The sequence below is a fragment of the Carettochelys insculpta genome, chromosome 3 (genome assembly GCF_033958435.1).
Source record: "Carettochelys insculpta isolate YL-2023 chromosome 3, ASM3395843v1, whole genome shotgun sequence".
In the NCBI taxonomy this organism is placed as follows: Eukaryota; Metazoa; Chordata; order Testudines; family Carettochelyidae; genus Carettochelys; species Carettochelys insculpta.
The window spans coordinates 29,095,672-29,117,964 of NC_134139.1; positions in this window are offsets into that span (position 1 = coordinate 29,095,672).

Below are 22,293 nucleotides of genomic sequence, written 5' to 3' on the forward strand. Positions count from 1 at the left end.
GCAAAATGATCAGTCCTCAATCTCCGAACGTGATCATTTCAAACACCTTCAGAGCCAGGCACAAACAGCACTTCACAAAATGCAAGATGAGTGATGGGAGAGCAAAGCTGATGAAGTCCAATACTATGCTGACACCAAGAACTCCAAGATGTTCTTCAGTTCTATCAAAGCTATATATGGACCTTCAAAGCAAGTACTACACCTCTCCTCTCTGCAGATGGCATGACCCTTCTGAGGGAGAAGAACAGCATCAACAATAAGTGGAGAGAGCACTTCAGCAACCTTCTCAACAGACCCTCCATTGTCAACCCTGTGGCCCTTGACCAGATCCCTCAGAAACCCACAATAAGCAGTCTTGACCTGCCCCCTACAATGGATGAGGTCAAAAAGGCAATCAGCCTGATCAGCTCTGGCAAAGCCCCAGGGATGGATGGTATCCCTGATGAAATTTTCAAAGGGCAGGACCAGTGTCACTTGAAGCTTTTCACAACATCTTGATCAGCATCTGGGAAGAAGACGACATGCCCAAAGACTTTAAGGATGCCACAATCATCTCACTTTTCAAGAACAAGGGCAACAAAGCTGACTGTGGAAATTACCGGGGCATCTCCCTTCTCTGTACTGCTGGGAAGATCTTGGCTCAAGTCATCCTCAACCGTCTGATCACCAGCATCTCAGAGGAGAACCTACCAGAGGCACAGTGTGGTTTTCGCTCAGGCTGCAGCACCATTCACGTGATCTTTACTGTTCATCAGGTCCAGGAAAAGTGCATAGAGTAGAACTTGGATCTGTACACTGTCTTTATAGACCTGACCAAGGTGTTGATGCCATTAACAGAGAAGCCCTGTAGATTATCCTGTCAAAACTTGGCTGCCCGAGAAGATTCGTTAACCTCATACGCCTGTTCCATGATGACTTGACTTTGAACTGGCTTTGTTCTTTCAAATGGCAAGTCCTCATATCCATTTGAGATATCCAATGGTGTGAAGCAAGGGTGCATGCTGACCCCAGTGTTATTCAACCTCTTTTTCACATGCATCCTCAGCCACACAGTTAGGGACCTGGACCATGGAGTCCACATAAAATAGACTTGATGGGTCACTTTTCGACCTTTGTCGTCTGAATGCTAAAACCAAGACACTTGAGAGGCTCATCCTGGAAGCCCTTTTTGCTGACGACTGTGCACTTATGGCACGCAAGGAATCTGATCTCCAGCTCATCGTCAACAAGTTTGCTGATGTCACTCACCTCTTTGGTTTGACCATCAGCCTAGAAAAGACCAAGGTACTTTTCAACCTGCTCCAGGATCTGCTGCTCTCCCCACTTCAATCTTTAGTGAAGGAACAGAATTAAAAACAGTAGAGGAGTTCGAGAACCTTGGCAGTGTGATAGCCAGTGATGACTCCCTTGACAAAGAAATCAATGCCAGAATCTGCCAGGCCAGCCAGGCACTAGGACATCTGAGAGTGCGAGTGTTGAATCAACACAATATCTGACAGTCTACTAAACTGAATGTGTACAAGGCTGTAGCCCTGACCAGTCTCCTGTATGGCTGTGAAAGCTGGACCTTGTACAGAAAACATATAAAACTGCTGGAGTACTTCCACACATGCAGCCTGAGGTCAATAGTTTCTCCCAGGGCAAAAGGAGTCAAGGTAGGCCTTGCAAGAGGTACAAAGACAGCATGAAGGCCAACATTGCTCATGCTGGTTTAAAAACAGCTCAGCTAGAGCAGCATGCAAAAGACCGAACAGGCTGGTGTGCTCTCGTTCAACATGCATATGACAACTTTGAAGAGCAGTGACACGTACGCCTCATTGATGCTTGTGAGAGGAAGAAAGCAACAGCAGCAGCCACACCAACAGAGCCAGAACAATTCCTTTGCCTCCACTGTGAATGCCCATGCCGTCCAAAGCTTGGACTCCTCAGCCACATGCAAGTCCACAACAGATGAGCCTGTGCAAGCTCAAGACATCATTGTTGGACACGACGGACCACCTACAGATCATTTCTGTATCTGAACTTAGGAATATTAACAACGTATGAATTACAAAAATTTGGGCACCTGAAAGACACCTATGAGACAAATGCAGTCTGGCTGGTTAGTCGGTGATCCATTAGAAGGTACAGTAGAACTCTGAAGATGATGATCTTTAATCTGAGAAGTTCCCTGAGATGCTGCTCAGAACCTTGACTCAGACCTGGTACTGAACTCCATCTTGGGCTGATAGTATTTTTCCACTATTAGAAAGAACTGAAGAGAGAACACAGGGTATTATGACAGCTATATGCCAGACATCCCTCTAACAGCGTGTCTTCTTAATGTCAAATGTAAGCCTCATCACCTCCCAGCTTTCTCAGTGACAAAATTACTTGGAGGCAGCTAACTGGCAAATGCTAAGATAGGAATCTTACCTTCTTTGTTCTGTTCCTAACTGTATGCATCTTGCCTTCAGATTGTCAGTCTTCTGCCTTGGGGTTCTTCCTCACCACTAGTGGATGGCTTAGTAACTATAGCAGAGCAAAATCCTAATGAAATAAGAAAGAAACAATAACGAAAACACTTTCATAAGTGACTCCTTATTGCCTTTACAGAGACACAGGCTTGGTCATGTTGACACATGCTTTCCTGACCTCTAGGTTTGACTGCTGGAATATACATCTTGTAATGAAGTCAGAGCCCTTGGAAATCTCTAGTGGATGAAAAAAGCAGCAAACCTTCTGCTTGGTGTTTGCTATCACAGCATCAAAGGGCTTAGAGAGGTAAAGCTGGAAGAGTATGGATTGACTGTCCTTGTGTGTGGGAAGAAGAGAATCCACCAGAACAATAGGCTTTATTTCTGTACCTGCCCTGGCCTGAAGACTAACTGAGAGGGATCCAGAATATGGTTACTGACAAGTGACAATACAGACTTTTTTCTTCTAGTTTCTTGATTACCTTGCTCAGAAATGGGAACTTGAACTACGGACAGGGGTTTGTGAGCCTTTTTTAGGGTAACTCCCTCATGTAAAAAGGTATTGACAATCTCATTTCACAGATCTAAGGGGTGTTCTCTGCTCTCTTTTGGCATACAGCAGTGATTTAGGAACTCAGACACAGAGGTAGCCCTGGCTGCTATCGGTTCTTCTGTGTCTAGTACTTGCATGATGAGCATAAATCTGTGAAGGTGCTGTGCTCTTGATTTATTATTTTAAAAAGGCCTAAAAGGACTTAATTGATGCAATGACCTTCTCTGTGAAAGAAGAGAATAGTTCCTTAGAGTGAGAGGTGATAAGGCTAACAAGATGTGTTCTGGGTTTACAAAGAAATTTTGATCAGAGAAGTTCTGTGACGTATGACTTTCCTGTCTCTGAGGGCAGTCTCCTCCATGGCAGTCATGGTGAGTTATGTAGGTAGTGAGATGCGATGTGGCGAGAAAGGTTGTTTTATGCTACAATGTCCACTGCAGCAATACAGAAGTGATATTACTGCTTTACTGATTCTTCTACTCCTTGGTTTCTTGATTAGGCAGAGCTTTCAAGACTGGTTGAGTCCAGGAGCTTTCAGATACATATGTTGGTGATGGGTTCTATTTGCCTTGTGGTAGGGTGAGTTCTGGTATATATTTGCAAGAGAAAGTTACCTGGTCAGGGCGGGGACTACTCACTGCAAAATGGAGCCCATGTATCCAGTCCACCTGAATGTCCATGGACGTTACCAGTGAAAAACCTACAGTGGAAAGTTTGTAGCTGCACTGTTGGACTATAGTTTCAGAGGGGCTGTCTACACTAATACTGAGGCGTCCCAAAAGAATGAGCCTTGTGAGTTTTGTCACTGACTCAGACAACATCTAGTCCATGAGAAGCTTTGGTACATGGAGCTTTACAGATGAGCATGATATCTGGGTTAATTTTGTCCGTGACCTGAGTGATGTCAGAGATTAAGTGGATGTATTCAAAAGCATATGTTCTAAGCAAGCAAGAAGGGACTAGAATGACAGACAATACTTCAATGGTATCAATCCAAAATATATGGTACAATATCAGTAATAACTTGGTACAACAGCAAGTGAAAACTATTCTCAGGGTATATTAAATATATAGATTGCTTTTTCTAGCTTTTTTTTTGTTTATCTTTTGCTCTATCCACCTCAAATAAACAAACAAACAAACAGTAAGAGTTATTACCTAAATTACAGTGTGTTTCTGTGTCCAACACATAGAGATCACATTTGTTTAACAAACTCGGGATTATGCATTTATCTCTTCATTTGCTGTTGGTCAGTATTTTAATGTTGATCTGCAGATCTCAGAAGAGCCACATCTGTTTTATTTACAAGAATAATGTCCATTTGTATGTTTGTAGGTTAATAATGATATTATATGCTCTGTAAAACTGCCATTCTTTGTTTCATGAAATGCTTGTGAAATGGAGAGAATGGATGAATGTCACTTTAGAAATATCATCCGTATAACTACCATCCAGAGAAGGACAGAATTTTAGTAAATTATTTGCAGTGGGACAATTTTTTAAAACCTGTGTTTTATTTGAGTTTCACAGAATGGCAAGGGCAAGTGGGAGGTAGTCTCAACTGAAAATCAGTCCTACTATGTGAAGTATTCATACTGTATTAACCAGGGATGGATATCAGTGCTCATTTTGCATGTGAAAGTAAAGGTTCTATTTCTAGTCTTTATATTCATTACATTTCATGATTATTTGTAGCAGTAGATGAAATTTCAAAAAGTGATGCAACAAACTGACCTTAAACCTACTCCTAGAAGAAAAGTGAAAGGAACAGCAGTAGATCTCAACCTGGTGACAGCTATCAACATATCAATTTTTTTTTTTTTAGGTTTTGCTGAGAGAAAATTTCTCCATCACTGACCTGCAGAATCTCACAGGGGTTTTAATGCCATAAGTCATGCACAGTAACTGTAGTTCAAACTATGACAATTGTGGAACAGAAAAAAATACATATATTTGGGCAGAAATCAGGATCTAGAGAAAAGGGGTGCCAAAAACAATGGGGCCAATAGACTCACAAGGCACTCTGTCAAGGATGGGAGGGAGGAACTTGGCTCCAAACCTCTGGAAGAGATGTGGTCTTGCGTAGGAGAGCAGGACTGAGCCTAAGCCTCAGCACTTTAGGAAGCCTCAACACCCCTCGGAGCATGCTACGTATACCCCAGGCAGCCCTCAGTGCTGCTCAGAACACGCCACATGGAATTCTTGGCAGAGATTTAAAGGGCCTGGGGCTTTGGCTCCCACTGCCACCACCATGCAGAAGTGGCAGCAGCAGCAGTTGGGAGGCCAGGGGCCTTGGAATTATCAGGGCCCAGGGCTGCTTCCCTTTTTGCCCTCCTCTCTCTAGGGGTAAAGGGCCTGGTCAAAGGGCTTAAGGAACATATATTATCTGCTCCCAGCCAGGGCCAGTCACAATCACCTTTTTTTGTACCCAGACTATTGCATGAACTGTTGCCTTCTCTGTCCTTCCTCAGCACCAATGTTGGGTGGGGGGAGAAGAAGTGGGGGAGAAGAAAGGCTCTACCATGGCAGTGCTGACACACCCCTGTCATCAGTGGCTGGGATCAAATCTAGGACCTCAGTGCATGATCCACTACTGCCTGAGCTAAAATATAGGTACATCTGTCTTAGCCAAGGGTTCAGCAAGCTTGTCACTCTCTACCTGGTCTAAGCCAACACTAAAGAGGGGAACATCAACCTGCCAATAAGGCACAGTTTACACTATTTTAAAGGGTAATTCAGCCTGCACAGTCCCCTGCTCACTGGGAAACCCAAGAAGGGTGCATGCTATGCTGATATTCCATGTGAAGTATGAGGCATGATTGTTTTTAAAATTTTAAGAGTGATTAACAAGCAGAACAACCTATCCAGGAAAGGGGTGGATTTCCCACGTCTTGATACACTCACATAAAGATGTATGCTTCCATACAAAATATTCTTCAGTTAAACACAAGTTATCAGGCTCAACAACAAGATAATGGGGAAAATTCTACAGTTAAATGATCAGATTAGATGATTGAATGGCCCCTTCTAGTCTCAAAATCTATGATTATATCCCTGGGGTAATACAGCTCCATATTGGCCCATATACAAAGATAGGCCTAAAGGGCACTATCTGCACCCTTCTTACTGTGTTACACTAAGTACATTTTTCTGTCCAGGAATAAAAAATATGAAAGTTATTGTTTATATTATGCAAATGTCTGTAAATAAACTAATTAATTACCAGTTTTTCACTAGCTGGAACATACACTCATCCACAGTAGGTCTGGCTAAGAAACATTTTCCATTCTGTGGAAAAACTACAAGATTTTAAAGTTTAATTTTATCCTGAATTGGAATCAAAGGTCAAAATCTATGATTTTTTCAAAGCAAAATGTTCCTAACACTTGACTTTCAAATTTATTAAGATGTTTATTTTGATTTTATTTTGTTTACTATAATGTATTATAAAAGCTGAAACTATAAGGTTGAAACAAAACAATCACATACAAATTAAATTTATCAACCTTATCTAAATGATTTTTTTTAATTTCACATTGATTATTTTTACAAAATTCAAAAATACATTCCAATGAAATTTTTCAATTTGATTAAATCATCATTCTCCTAAGGAAAACTGTCATCCCAAATGTTTTGACCATCTCTACACCACAATATTTAAGGCCACTGTAGGTTGAATAATTATATTTGAAAAGTAAGAATATTTGTAATTATCCAGGCTCACTGTTAAATTAACTTTGTGGAATCTGAACACCATAATGAAGTGACTACATCCCTAAAAGTTTTTAAGTCCTGGCTTGACTGATTCCTGGCTGGGATGATTCAGTTAGGGTTGGTCCTGCTTTGGGCAGGGAGCTGGACTTGATGAGCTCCTGAGGTCTCTTCCAGTCCTGTGAATCTATGATCCCCCACCACCTTTCTCAGTTCCTTTCTCATTCTCTATCTCCTAATTAGTACCTTGAAAGTTATATATAAATAAATCATTGTGTGAGAGTCTATCTATTTACACACATTAAATACAGAGGGTTACAGAGAAAGAGTAGACAAAGTAATCCTGAACCATTGTGGCATTTACCAGATAAAAGGAAATCTATCCTGAATTACTTAATGCCTCTGAAATATTAACTCCTTCCTGTTGCACTGTTATGATATATATTGTGCTTATGTTTTTAAACATCATTAGCATGTCCTAATATTGCTATGAAAGGTTTTGACTATGTAGAGGTGAGTACTAATAAGGATATTAGGACTGATGGGCTAGTGTTTGTTCAGAAATGTAGCAGTCATTATTAACTTTTTCTGTATGTTTCATGGTTTGACAGGAGGTGTTTCTGATGTTGGTTATTTCTCCCCTTCCCCTCAAATTTGACTGAGTTCTTGGATGCTTTTATTTTGTAAGGGAGCCAATATTTGACACTTATGATTTCTCACCAACACTGGTGTAAGGAATGTGCCAGCAGGAACTCAATGCTGCTGAAGGCTTGGAGGAAGGTATCTCCCAGAGATTATTTGCATGAGAATGCAAAGGTTTGTATATGTGACACCTTGCAAACAAAGCCTCGTGGGTAGCAAGGAAGCAATTTGATTTTGTCTATTGTAAACACATTGATGTAAAAATCACAATTTATGCTAACACTCAGTATCAGAATTGTGAATTCTCAGCAATGCTCCAAGTCATTGTGGGGGACAGGGCAGGTCATCATAAATGCATAAGACATGGATTACTCAGGGATTCCCTGGTTTAAAGCATTGTAAGGTAGAAGGGGAAGGATATGGGTTGAACTAGTTAATTGAGTGTCTTTGTCCTACCTAAGCCTCAGCTGTATAGCTATAAATCTGGCTTGACTAGCTCTCCCTACCTGTTAAAAAGATAGAGCTATATGCTAGTGTTTTTATGAGACTCTACTTTGGTAGCTATTAAGAGCTGAAATCACAGAGTTTTGCCTCAGGCCAAACCCACAGCGGATGGCACGTAAGAGGAGCAGCAGGTGGACAGGCAGCTGGTAGGAGGAGCAACGGCTGGCTGGTAGGAGCAAGCAGAACACCAGACCAGCACAAAGATGGCATTGTCTCAGGTTCCATGAGGGACTGCATCAGTGTCAGGTGTCAGTGCCTGCACAGACTGGACCCAGTTGTAAGTGGGGCATTTGAATTGGGGGTGTGGAAAAAGTTGGGTGTGTGGACTGGCTGCTTACAGTATTGGACTGGTGAGCCTGAGAGGCCAAGGACATTGCCCAATGCATCTGAGCTGGGACATTTACTTGAGGATTGGTTATGAATTCTGGGTGTGGTATTTTCCCACGCTTATGCTAATTGACCTTTCTGCCTCTTTTGTTAAAATTCTTTTCTGCACCCAGACTCTGTGCTCGTGAGTGGGGAAGCATTGCCTCTCCAAGGTACCCAGGGGTGTGTGAAGTTCCCAGGCTACTAGGTGGGGGCTTCAGCCGGTTCTGTGTGAGATGGATGAAAAGGAACCTCTAGATGTTGAACCTGGCCCTGGCTGCTGCCATCTCCTTCTGGCAGAAGGGTTACACTGGCAAATACAAAAAGCCAAAGAAAAATATCTTGATTGGAACCAATGTTTGTGTACAATGTTTATATAAACATGTTGCCATAAATTAAGGGCTCCATCACTTGACTCTTTCCTCTCTGCTATTTTGCATTGTGTCAGACACTGAAGAAATTGACAATTAAAGACTGCAGTATATAAAAAATAAAGTGATACACCAATCCCTTGAGGTCCCACTACTCCCCATTAGATCAAAACACAGCTTGGTGAGAGGCAAATTATCTTCTCAGAAGTTTCATGAAAATTAGCAAGAGACAGATTTTTTGACTCCCTTCTCTCAGATGGAAGTCACATCTATGTTAATGTCAGAAGAAATGGGCTTTTAGGATGAACTTGCATCTTCCAATTCACCCATCTTAGTCAGTTCATTACAGTGTTCAGATTCCACAAAGTTAATTTAACAGTGAGCCTGGATAATTACAAATATTCCTACTGTCTAATTTCATATAATTATCCACTCTACAGTGGCTTTACATACAAGCTACGTCTACACTAGCCGGCTACTTCGAAGTAGCCGGCACTACGTCAAAATAGCACGCGTTGCATCTACACGCGCCGTGTGCTATTTCGACGTTCAAATCAAAGGTAAGCGGCGAGACGTCGAAATCGCTATTCCCATCAGAAGATGGGAATAGCGCCCTACTTCGATGTTCAACGTTGAAGTAGGGTGTGTGTAGATGATCCGCGTCCCGCTACTTCGAAATAGCGGGGTCTTCCATGGTGGCAATCAGCTGAGGGGTTGAGACCCTCTGTCCAGCCCCTGCGGGGCTCTATGATCTCTGCACTCAGTGGCTCTTAAAGCTGCAGGGACCCGGAAACCCTGTAGCAGGAAGCTGGCAGCGTGCACACAGCAGCCCTGCCATGAGGTGTCCCTGCACAGCCAGAGGGACACCATCATGGCGGCCAGCAAGCCTCAGGAGCACCCCCAGAGCTCCCACTCTGGGCCATCCCAGAGATCCCAGGCCTCCAGCCAGTGGGGTAGGAAGCGGGGCCCCTCCTGGACTGACCCTCAAATCTGAGACCTGCTGGGGCTCTGGGGGGGGAGGAGGAGGTGCTGCACGTCATGCGGAGCAAGCAGCAGAACGCAGAGGTGTTCGCCCGGCTGGCCGAGGGCCTGGCTGCTCAGGGTCACCCTGCCCGCACCCCTGACCATGTCAGGAGTAAAGTCAAGGAGTTGCAGCAGGGTTACACCCAGGCCCAGTACTCGGCCAGCTGGTCTGAGGCTGCCCCCCGCCACTTGCCCCTATTACCGGGAGCTCAGGGCTATCCTGGGCCCCCGCGGCACCTCCTCCCCCCCAGCCACCCTTGACACCATGGCCGACGAGCCCCAGCTGGCCTCGGAGACAGGGTCAGGTCCAGAGGCCAGCCCTGCCCCCCACGGCTAGAGCCAGGTCCCTCCACCCCAGCCACCGAGTGGTCCAGCAAGGAGGGGGAGCTGGTGCTGGATGTCCCGTCCCGCAGCTCCAGCTGGGTGTCCACTGCATGGGCATCTCTGGGGCCTGGCAGTGCACCATCAGGTATGTACCCCACAGGGTACAGACCCCCTGAGCATGGGGCGGGGTCACCACTTGACCAGGGGCCCCATACATCCCCACAACACCCCAGCCTGACAAGGCCCAGGCAATCCACAGCACAGGGATGGTGCCACAGCCACCAGTGCCCAACAGCACCTCCACCTATGGACAGTGCCTAGCCCCACCGCTGGTGGGAGGGGAGGGGGCGGACCACTGGAGGGGGCCACCCACAGGATCACTGCATGCACCAATGAGGGATGGATGGGGAGGGGACACAGGCCCTTGGGGGGATCGGGGGTGGGCCATGGGTCAAGGCTGGGTACTCATGGCCTCCCTTCCCCGTTTCCCCCTATTTCTGCAGCAGCATCATCCGTGGTCCCCGACAGCCCTCCCAGACCACCGGAGCACCACCTCCTGGGGTCACCTCCTGCCCCAGTATGGGCCCATCCATGCCGAGGACACCGCCGCACCACCACCTCCTATGACCCGCAGGTGGCTGCGGCCCTCCGGCACCAGGCGGACCTCATGGAGCAGAGGCTCCAATTCGAGGAGCGGGAGGCCACATGGCGCCGGGAGGCCTGGCGGGAATTCATGACCACATTCAACTGGGTGGCCAATATGTTTGAGGAGCTGGTGGCCCGTCTGCCTCTCCCCATGTCGTCTGTGCTGCCCTCCCCGCCACCCCTTCTGCTGTCCCGCCTGCTGTCCCACCCGATGTCCCACCTGCTGCCCCACCCACCAGCTCCTCAGAGCAAGAGCCACCCGGGGACGAGGACCTGCCTTGGCCATACCTCCCCATGCTCCTGGCCCCCAGCTGGCCTTGCCGGGGACCCTGGCTGACAGGTGGACCAGCCAGCCGAACGTGGCGGGGCTTGCGCCCATCCACCCCCACCCCAGAATGATGGGCCAATGTGGCGTGCCCACATCTCCCCCTTGTACATAGTTGTCCCCACCCCGTATATAGTTATTCACAGTTGACCCCCTGTAATAGTTGTTAGAGATGTCCCCAACTGTATATTCGTTATTATTTTCATTGAATCTGTTTTATTTTTGCTAAATATTATTTATATGCTGAAAAGAGGCAACATTTTTGTTGTTGTAAATAACAATAGTTTTATTTTTCCAAAAACCTGTGTCACGTGTGCTTTTGACAAGGGTGAGGTGTGGGTGCTGGGGCTGGGTGCAGCGATGGCCAGGGTGTCACTCACTGGGCCCCCTGGTCAAAGTACTCCCTTAGGGCCTCCCAGACCTGCACCCCATTCTGGTGGGCCTGGCGACTCGGGGCAGTGGCTGGCTGGGGGTAGGCTGTTGCGGCCTCCTGTGCCCAGCCCTGCACAAAGGCCTCCCGCTTGCTTTCCACCAGGTTGTGGAGTATGCAGCAGGCCCCCACAACCTGGGGGATGTTTGGGAGGCCCAGGTCTAGGCGTGCCAGGAGGCAAAGCCAGCGGCCTTTCAGGTGCCCAAAGGCTCGCTTGACCACTTGTCAGGCATGGTTGAGTCAGGCATTGTAGCGCTCCTGGCAATCAGAGAGGTGGCCTGTATAGGGCCGCATAAGCCAGGGCTGGAGGGGGTATGCCGCATCCCCCACAAGGCAGAGGGGTACAGTGGTGGTATCCCCCAGAGGGATCTCCCTCTGGGGGATGTAGGTCCCCGCCTGCAGTCAGTGGCATAGTCCCAAATTCTGGAAAACACAGGCATTGTGGGTAGAGCCAGGCTAGCCCACGTAGATGTCCTGGAAGCAGCCACGGCTGTTGACCATGGCCTGCAGGACCACAGAGTGGTAGCCCTTCCTGTTGACATAGCGGCCACCACTGTGGTCCGGGGCACGGATGGGGATGTGGGTCCCATCAAGGGCTCCAAAGCAGTTGGGGAATCCCATGGCAGCGAATCTCTCGACGGCCGTGTCCAGGTCCCCAACTTGGACGACCCTCTTCAGCAGCAGGGCATTGAGTGCATGCACCACCTGTGCGGAGGGAACATGGGTGCCTGTGAGGGTTTGCAGAGTGTGACCCCCTCACCCAGGCCTCCCTCTTTGCCCCCCCCCACCCAGGGCCCCCTCCTCAGCCCCCCTCACCCAGCCCCCCTCCTCAGCCCCCCTCCTTGGCCCCCCTCCCCAGGGCCCCCTCCTCAGGCCCCCTTCCCAGGCTCCGCTCACCCAGGCCCCCTCCCCTGCAGGGGGTTCAGCCCCAGACCTGCTTACCTCTATGAGGACAGCCCTGACTGTGGCCTTTCCCACTCCAAACTACTGTCCCACGGAGTGGTAGCTGTCTGGAGTGGCCAGCTTCCAGACAGCTATTGCGACCCTCTTCTCGACGGGGAGGGCGCGCCGCATCCAGGTGTCATGGTGCCTGAGTGCGGGGGTGAGCCACTGGCAGAGCTCCATGAAGGGCTGCTGGCTCATGCGGAAGTTCCACAGCCACTGGTCATCATTCCATTCCCCCATAACCAGGTGCTCCCACCACTCGGTGCTGGAGGGGTAGCTCCAGAGTCGGTGGGGCACCTAGCGGGGGAGGGTGAGGAGGGCCCAATGGTTGGGGACGTCTCCTGGTGCTCCTGGGGAGGGCTCCCATTCCAGAAGCTGCTGTGTGGCTGCCCAGGCAGCATCTAGAAGGGTGCCTGCTCCGCGGGAGGCGGCTTGTAGAGCTTCCGGCTGCTGCTGGACGTCCATGTCTGTGAGGTCGAGGTCTGAGAGGCTTGTATCACCAACGCAGGGCTGCTCGTGTAGTGCAGGCCAAGTGTGTCTGGGAGGTGTCCTTTAAGGGAGCGGCTTGCAGCTGCCCCGGAAGGGCTAGTGTGCTCTGTGACCCGGTCCATGGGCTTTCCTGGCCCCTTATTTTGAAAGAGGGGGCTTGTATGTATGGACGCTCCATGTTTCCTTCCAGGGCGGCTCTTTTCGATGTTCTCTGGGGCTACTTCAACATTGAATGTCAAAGTTGCCAGCCCTGGAGAACATGTAGATGATTATCGTCAAAGTAGCCTATTTCGATGTTCTTATTTGGAAATAGGCTACTTCGACATTGTGTCCTAGTGTAGACATAGCCACAGTGAACTAGAGGTGGTCAAAACATTTGGAATAACAGTGTTCCTTAAGAGTGACGATTTCATCAAATTGAAAAATTTCATTGGCATGTATTTTTGAATTTAAAAAAATCAATGTGAAATGATAGAAATTATCTCCATAGCTAACACATTCCACTGCTTCACGACCCTCTTAGTGAAATTTATTTTTTTCTAATATCTAACCTAGACCTCCCTCACTGCAACTTGACACCATTAAGTCTGAAAAAAATAAAACCCAAACAATAAAATGTTAATTCTGATAATAAATGAAGAGAATCAAGGAACTATTGAAAGAATCTGGAGCGGATGGTGTTACATGGCTTTCCCTGCACTCTCTGCCCTCCTTCTTGTCACACAGACAGAAGGAAGAAGGCCAGAAGTCTGAACTGCAGGCAGCATAATGGTTGGTGATATTAGTTCTAAGCAAACATGCCCATAACTCTACTTGCCAGCAGAGTCTGTTTCCGAGTGTCCCCCTTCCCTGCTCTGACGCCACGGAGCCTTGTCTGTGTCCCTGTGCGCCGTTCCCCTTTTTCATTTCCTCCTTTTTAACAAGCCCAAAAGTTCTTGAGTTGCATGCCCCTAGTCACACACCTTACAACTTATGTTCATTCTCTTTTCTGGAGAATAGTGCAACTGGGGTCTTCATCCCACTCATTTTTATCCCAAGAGAGGGATAAGGAATGCTAGGCTTTTCTTTGCCTTTTAGTGTTTTCTATGTCCCACCCTCTAGTCTCGTTTACCCTTCGAAAAAGGTTGTTTGACCTTTCCTTCAGAAAGGAACCAAGCATCCTTTCAGTGTATGCCCATATATTACATTCCAGTCATATCCTGTTGTGTTTTTAGTTCTATCCCTTATCTTTTCCCTTTGTACTAACAAACCCATCTGGTCAGACAGAATGTGTCTTTAATCCTTTGCTTACACTTGTTAGTACAAGATATAAGAGTAGCAAAAATTCATACACAAAATTCTATCTCAGGCTGACAAATATGCCTATGTGCTAACTGGGTGAATGAAGGCTGCCAGCCATGAAAAGAAATTGGAGGGAACTGCTTTGTAAACTTGTTTATTTCTTCAGCACAAGTGTGCATAATACTAACAGCCCAAAGAAAAGCAGGGCAAAGAACTCATGATATATGAGGACTGTTTGTTCTGTTCAAGTGACTCAGTGTGTGAAACATCTGATCTTTAGGAGATAGGAAATGTGTCTTAATTAATTAATGTTCTAATATTTTTAGATATCCTGTTGTGTTCTGAGAATGCTGGGGATCTCAGTTATTTCTTGTGCTGCAAAATATCAGGTTCAGTGTTGCATAGATTAATCTTTTGTATTTTTCAAAGCGATCTTTACTTAGAGTGTACTTATATGCTATTTCCATAAGTTTCTGACAAAACTTGAAGACTTTTTCTAGGGTCTCTCAAAAAGTGCATGTCCCAACAGAAGATTCTATTTAGATTTTCAATGTTTTCCCTTTTGCTGTTTTATGGCATGTCTGGGAATTAGGGGCTATAGTAAACTGCTGATAGTTGGGCGGCCTCTATAGGAGCAGATTAGTAAATCTTCAAAATTGCACACGATTACTGTTATCCATAAATAAGACGTTGTCAAGTGCCTCCCATGTCTTGTTTTTGGCTCAACCATGCAAGCTTCCGAGAACTCTCCAGTCCTTCTAATTTCAGTAGGAAATGGGAGTGCCTACCACCACACAATGTGAATTCTGAATCACTGTTAGCACTTATACTACTTTGGGACAAAGTGCATGTCTAGTTACTCACTTGTGCAATTTCACAATGAGGTTGCAAAGAAGAAACTATGGTCAAAAAATTTTTAAAGCTTACCAGGCTTAGAATCAGAGACCTCGGCTGCGTCTACACGTGCACGCTACTTCGAAGTAGCGGCACCAACTTCGAAATAGCGCCCGTCGCGGCTACACGCGTCGGGCGCTATTTCGAAGTTAACTTCGACGTTAGGCGGCGAGACGTCGAAGTCGCTAACCTCATGAGGAGATAGGAATAGCGCCCTCCTTCGACGTTCAACGTCGAAGTAGGGACCGTGTAGACGAATCGCGTCCCGCAACGTCGAAATTGCTGGGTCCTCCATGGCGGCCATCAGCTGGGGGGTTGAGAGATGCTCTCTCTCCAGCCCCTGCGGGGCTCTATGGTCACCGTGGGCAGCAGCCCTTAGCCCAGGGCTTCTGCCTGCTTCTGCGGCAGCTGGGGATCTATGCTGCAGGCACAGGGTCTGCAACCAGTTGTCGGCTCTGTGGATCTTGTGTTGTTTAGTGCAACTGTGTCTGGGAGGGGCCCTTTAAGGGAGCGGCTTGCTGTTGAGTCCGCCCTGTGACCCTGTCTGCAGCTGTGCCTGGCATCCCTATTTCGATGTGTGCTACTTTGACGTGTAGACGTTCCCTCGCTGCGCCTATTTCGATGTTGGGCTGAGCAACGTCGAAGTTGAACATCGACGTTGCCGGCCCTGGAGGACGTGTAGACGTTATTCATCGAAATAGACTATTTTGATGTCGCAACATCGAAATAAGCTATTTCGATGTTGGCTGCACGTGTAGACGTAGCCCTCATGAGGTCATCTGTTCCATTTCCTTGAACTCAAGTCAGGAATAAGTACAACCTAGATCATCAGTGAGCAAACTTTTTTACATCGGGCGCCACTCTTCATCCCTGCAATTAACAGCCCCTTCTCTATCTGTCTAATGTGGTCCAAACTGATGTACATTATGTTCATATAAAAAAAAAACCTTTCAGCAGGCATAAGAAAATATGTCAAATGTAAACACTTTATTAATCAGCATATAAATGTGAATACACATACATAAAAGCAGTCATGTAGTTCAACATTGTTAATAAGATCAACCTGAGACCCAGCAGCTGATTATACTGCCCCACTTTATGCACCCCTGAGCTAGATTATCCTAGTCAAATGTTTGTCTAGTAAGCTGTTAAAAATCTCCATTGGTGGAGATTCCACAACTATCTAGGCAATTTATTGCAGTGCTTAACTATGCTGACAGAATTTTTTTTTCCTCATATCTTTCTAATTTTTTCATACATACTCATGATATTTATTCATATTTTTTCTTTATAATTTGACCTAGTTTCAAATTTTTGTAGAATTCTTTTGTTTTCAGTTTGGATAATTGGAGATTTCCTGGTTAACCCAGTATGGTTTATTGCCATTCTTCTTATTTTGCGCATGCATTGGGATAGTTTGCTCTTGAGCCTTCTGATGGGGTACATCAACCCACACTGGGTCAGAAGGGGTTAGCCTGGCTCACTTGGCTGAAGAAGCCCTGCCCCCACAGACCTTCTGTGCATGCCCCATATGGAGACGTAGAATAAAAGTCTGTGGAGCTGCCCAGTAAGGACAGGGGAAGAAGATGCTGCAGAAGCTCCAGGAAAGAAATCACCAGTGGACCGAGCCATGGGAACCAGCCCATGAGAGACAGAGAAGCCCAAGACAGGATTGAGAATGGGAGAGAACTTCTCCATGAGACTGGTGAAAAGCAGATCATGGTGGGGGATTGTAACCCCCAAGAGCTTGGTGTGTTGCAGTGGGATTCACTGCCAAGCTAGTAGTTGACTGTTCCACTGTTGACAGGACCTGGATAGGCACCCCATGGCGAGTGAGGGCCAGGATCCGCCTACTGTCTCCTCACCAATTTCATACAGAGTTCATGTTGAATGATTGGTTGCTGACTACTAGGCAATACTAACCTAAGGCCACAGGGGAAATTGAGTTGATGGATCCTTGTCATTGAGCTGCACTACCCCATGGAGTGAGGTCGTGTTTACTGACTCTGGCCAGTGCGCTACACATCCTTGAGAGTAATAGGGTGAATACAGTGCAAGGAGCAGCAGAGGGCCTGATGCTGCCTTCAGAAGAGGATGGGCAAGGTGATTCTCAAGATGCCCTCAGTAATGTCTCTCTAAAAAAATGCCAACTGTTCTGAACTGTTTTTCCCCTTAGACTTGATTCCCATGGTATCCTATCTGTTTGAGGCTGTGTCTACACGTGCCCCAAACTTCGAAATGGCCATGCAAATGGCCATTTCGAAGTTTACTAATGAAGCGCTGAAATGCATATTCAGCGCTTCATTAGCATGCGGGCGGCAGCGGCGCTTCGAAATTGACGAGCCTTGCAGCCGCGCGGCGCGTCCAGACGGGGCTCCTTTTCGAAAGGGCCCCGCCTACTTCGAAGTCCCCTTATTCCATGAGCTCATGGGAATAAGGGGACTTCGAAGAAGGTGGCGTCCTTTCGAAAAGGAGCCCCGTCTGGACGCGCCGCGCGGCTGCAAGGCTCGTCAATTTCGAAGCGCCGCTGCCGCCCGCATGCTAATGAAGCGCTGAATATGCATTTCAGCGCTTCATTAGTAAACTTCGAAATGGCCATTTGCATGGCCATTTCGAAGTTTGGGGCACGTGTAGACATAGCTGAGATTGCTAAAGTCTGCTTTCTTAAAATTCATTATCTTTATTGTACTATTTTCCCTCCTATCATTCAATAGGATCTTGACATCTATTATTGTGAGATCACTTTCGCTCCACGTTGCCTTCCACTTTTGAATTCTCAACCTGTTCCTCTCCATTTCTCAAAATGTAATCCACAACAGTGTCTCCCCTACCACCTTTCTCCTCCTTTTTAAAATGAAAAAAAAATTGTCTACAATATATTCAAAGAGCTTGTTGGATAATCTGTATCCTTCTCTATCAGATGTATGGGTAGTTGAAGACCCATGTCACCACCAAGTCCTGTGCTTTGGATGATTTTGTCAGTTGTTTCAGCTACCTCTTCTTCCAGGCTGGCTGTTCTGTTGTAGACCCCTAGAAGTACATCACCCTTAGTTTTTAACTTTTTTATCCTTACTCAGAGACCACTGACAAGCAAATATCACAATGGCTACGTCTACACGTGAAGCCAACATCGAAATAGCTTATTTTGACATAGCAACATCGAAATAGGCTATTTCGATGAATAACGTCTACACGTTCTCCAGGGCTGGCAACGTCGATGTTCAACTTCAATGTTGCGCGGCACCACATCGAAATAGGCGCTGCGAGGGAACGTCTACACGCCAAAGTAGCACACATCGAAATAAGGGTGCCAGGCACAGCTGCAGACAAGGTCACAGGGCGGACTCAACAGCAAGCCGCTCCCTTAAAGAGCCCCTTCCAGACACAGTTGCACTAAACAACACAAGATACACAGAGCCGACAACTGGTTGCAGACCCCGTGCCTGCAGCATGGATCCCCAGCTGCCGCAGCAGCAGCCAGAAGCCCTGGGCTAAGGGCTGCTGCCCACGGTGACCATAGAGCCCCGCAGGGGCCGGAGAGAGAGCATCTCTCAACCCCACAGCTGATGGCTGCCATGGAGGACCCGGAAATTTCGACGTTGCGGGACGCGGATCGTCTACACGGTCCCTACTTCGACGTTGAACGTCGAAGTAGGGCGCTATTCCGATCCCCTCATGAGGTTAGCGACTTCGACGTCTCACCGCCTAACGTCAAAGTTAACTTCGAAATAGCGCCCGACGCGTGTAGCCGCGACAGGCACTATTTCGAAGTTAGTGCCGCTACTTCGAAGTAGCGTGCACGTGTAGACACAGCTAAAATGCATTAAAAATGCTCTGTGTGTGTGGTGTGTGATTAAAAAGCACATTCTGCCTAGCCACAGGTAGACAATACAGTGCAATATGGATAATGCAGTGTAGAGGGGGAGCAGGACCTATATGAGAGAATCGTGCCCTGAGGGGCCCAGAACTACAACTACCATGAAGCATTGTGATGGGTATAGTGGATGAAAAGGTTAATGTTTGCCGGACCCAAAGATTTTAATTTTCCAGATGGCAAAGCTCTAATGTCACTCCTATCGCAGGAAAAAAAATAAATGAAACTCCACCTTCTGACAGAAAATGATAGTTGAAAATCTTTATGATAGCCCACAGCAATGCCTCACCTCTAGGATGTGTGTCCAAAGTAAAATGCATTGACCGTTCAGCTGACCTTAACTGGAGTATTGAATTTCTGGAGTTGGCAAGACAGAAAGGAGAGAGAATTAGAAGAGGGAAAGAGACTATGGTGAAGGTTGCAGTGTAAGAACCTGAACAGAAAAGAAAAACAAAAACAAAAAAAAGTGAAAGGAACAGCAGCAGACTCATTACTTAGGGTGAATATCCAACTATCATTTTTTTGAAACTCAGGCTTAGAGAAAGATGTCCTGACCTAAAAATGTCTTCAGGTTATTAATCAATAAAGATTATATAGTCTAAAATGTGACAAAAGAACACAGAAAAAATACTGTATTTCTCAGCCCTTCTCAGCAATTGTTTATAGATTCATAGAACTGTAAGGTCAGAAAACACCACTAGGATTAAGACTTCCTCTGTAACACAGGATGTAGAATTTCAAAAAATGATTCCTGCAGAGGATTACTCTTATTTTTTTTGTATATAAAAATAAACCATGATTGATGTTGTTATATAAATGTTTGCAGCTAAAACCAATTACCTCCCAGTTTTCTAGGATCCGAAATGTCCAAACATCAACAATATGCAAGGTCATAGCTAACTGACTAAAGAAAATTTGCAATTTAAACGTAAGTGTTCTTGCAATTAGATTGGCAAGCACAGACCCCTGCATCCAAATCTTGTCTCAGTGAAGCTCTGTATGAGCAATATAGTATGTATTAGGGGATCTGATAATAGGATTGGGGCCAATATGCATCCCTAATCTGAAATATTTCCACTGTCATTCAGTCAATTTTGAAAGAATTATTATTGTTTTTCACTTCACATCAATTGTTTTTATAAATCTGGCAGCAATAACTGTACCTTTTAGTCAAGTAAATTTTTATTTTGATTTGTTATATTAAAAATCTGTTATGTAAAAGTGATCTTTTGAGTAACACTATGAATAATGCGTAATTTAGATATATGTATTTCTTGTATATATGTACACACCTGTACTGTTTCTAAGTGCAGCAATGGAACACCTATTTAATAGAACAGAATAAATTGCAAGCAAGACATTATTTCCTGGGTTAATAGCTTCCATGCTACCATATTCCTGTCAAAAAGAAGGTATATGTTTTCCCAGGGGAGCCCTTAATGTGATGCACAAGATCATAGTCACATGGGTGAACACATTAATGAGGAAACAAAGTAAGGTTCAGATGAGGTCTATTAACCTCAGCATACCAGTTCACTCACAATAACATTTCCTGTTTTTCTAATGACTCAGTACATTTATCAAAAGTTCATGTCAGTTTAAAAATGCATAATTATGTGAAAACACATTTCAGTGTTTACTGTGAATTTAGTTTTCCTCTGAGTGGAATTTATTTTATAACTCCTTGAACAAGTTATTATCTGTCCTTCAGGATACTTTCTTATATACAATTTGTGTTGTTGCAATCAGGTTACTGAGTTATATTTTTGGCTTCATCAGACAGTTCATTCCCATTAATCTTTCAAGTGACAGTAGTGAATCAGCTTCTCCATGTCTGGTATGTACTAACTCCCACTGAAATCAGTGGGTGGGTGGGTGGGTGGGGTATGTGTGTAAAGACCACACAGCTGATCCCCAGAACTTTATACAGTAGTCCCTCAAGTTACATGAGGGTTGTGTTCCCACGAACTCTAGAGTAACTCAAATTTTGCATAAATTGGGGGGGAGGGGAGGGTAGCTTTTTTCCCTGGCAGAATGCACGTTTTGCAGCTGGGGAAGCAGCAGGAGCACCTGGAGCTCCTTTTGTAAAGTAAGTCTTGAGGTTAGGGGTGCTTTTTGGGAGGGTTAAGCCTGGCAGTGGGCTAGGGCCATAGGAAGGGAACAGGGGGGTTAAGCCTGGGTTGGGGGTAGGGCTGCAGGGGGGACAGAGGTGTGAAGTTGAGCCAAAGCCACAGATGGGGGTGAGCTGGAGCCAAATGCGGAGGTTTTGAACCAGAGCTGTGGGGGAGGGAGGGGTTGAGCCAGAGCCACATGTGGGGGTGGTAAGCTGGAGCCACATGTGAGGGGTGGGCTGGGCCATGGGGGGGTTGAAACGGAGCTGGTGGGGGGGTTGAATGTGGCCTCATGGAGCTGGGGGAGTTAAGCCAGGGGGAGCAGGATTTTGAGCTGTGCTTATCTCACATTAATTGCACATTTTGAGGGTTTACTGTATGACCTTTTCCTAGTTTTAAATGTCTATGACCCATATTGTCTTTCAGGTAAGCCACTATGTATGGACTGCCAGTTCAAAGCCTGGCTATTGTAATAACCTTTTTGGGCCTTCAGTACTAGCTCTTTTAACTTAGTCTGTGGCCCAAATCACTGCAAAGCAACCCCAAGTTGTGGTTAAGGTAAAGGTGGCATATTTACACATTCACACCCAACCTTTGTGGAGCCATGCTTCATGCAACTCAGCCACAAACAGTAATATTAGCCAAAATTAGTCTTTCATATGGACAAGGTGGTGAGCAATGAAAGAAAGTAAACATCGCCCATTATGTTCGGTCTCAAAGTTCACAAGCTAAGAAACACTCTTCAGTATGAAACTGAAATGTGTTTATTGACACTGACACACATAACCGATATTTCCAAATCTAGGACTGGAGGCAATTGCCTTGCTGAAAAGAGATGCCATTCAGACAGTCATGACAGGACAGAATTACAACATTCTGAGGCCCTAGGATGTGTCAAGTATAAGAGGCCTCACACCTTACAAAAAGACCATTATGTTTACACAAAGGCCATTAAATATATGAATATGAAAGGTGTGTAGTTGCATGGACACAGAGGCAAAGTTGTGAAAATAAAATAATCATTTTCATCAGCCCTCTCTGTAATGATGAAATCAGGACAAAAATACATTTTACACAAGGGGGGTCTCAAACTCATAGCCACAGGCCACAACCAGACAGAGCAGCTGCTCAATACAGCCTAAGCATACCAGCAAGATAGGAAAGGAGGCTGTCCATTCCCGTTCCCCCAACATCTGACCCATCCTGCCATTGCTCCTCCCTCTCCTCATTGCACCCCATCCTACAGAGATGTGGCATTGGCCATTATGGGGGCTTGGCAAAGGGTTGCTGGAGCAGTTGACCTCCCCAACACTCTCTATGTTGGCAAGAGCCAAGGAGAAGTGGTTCA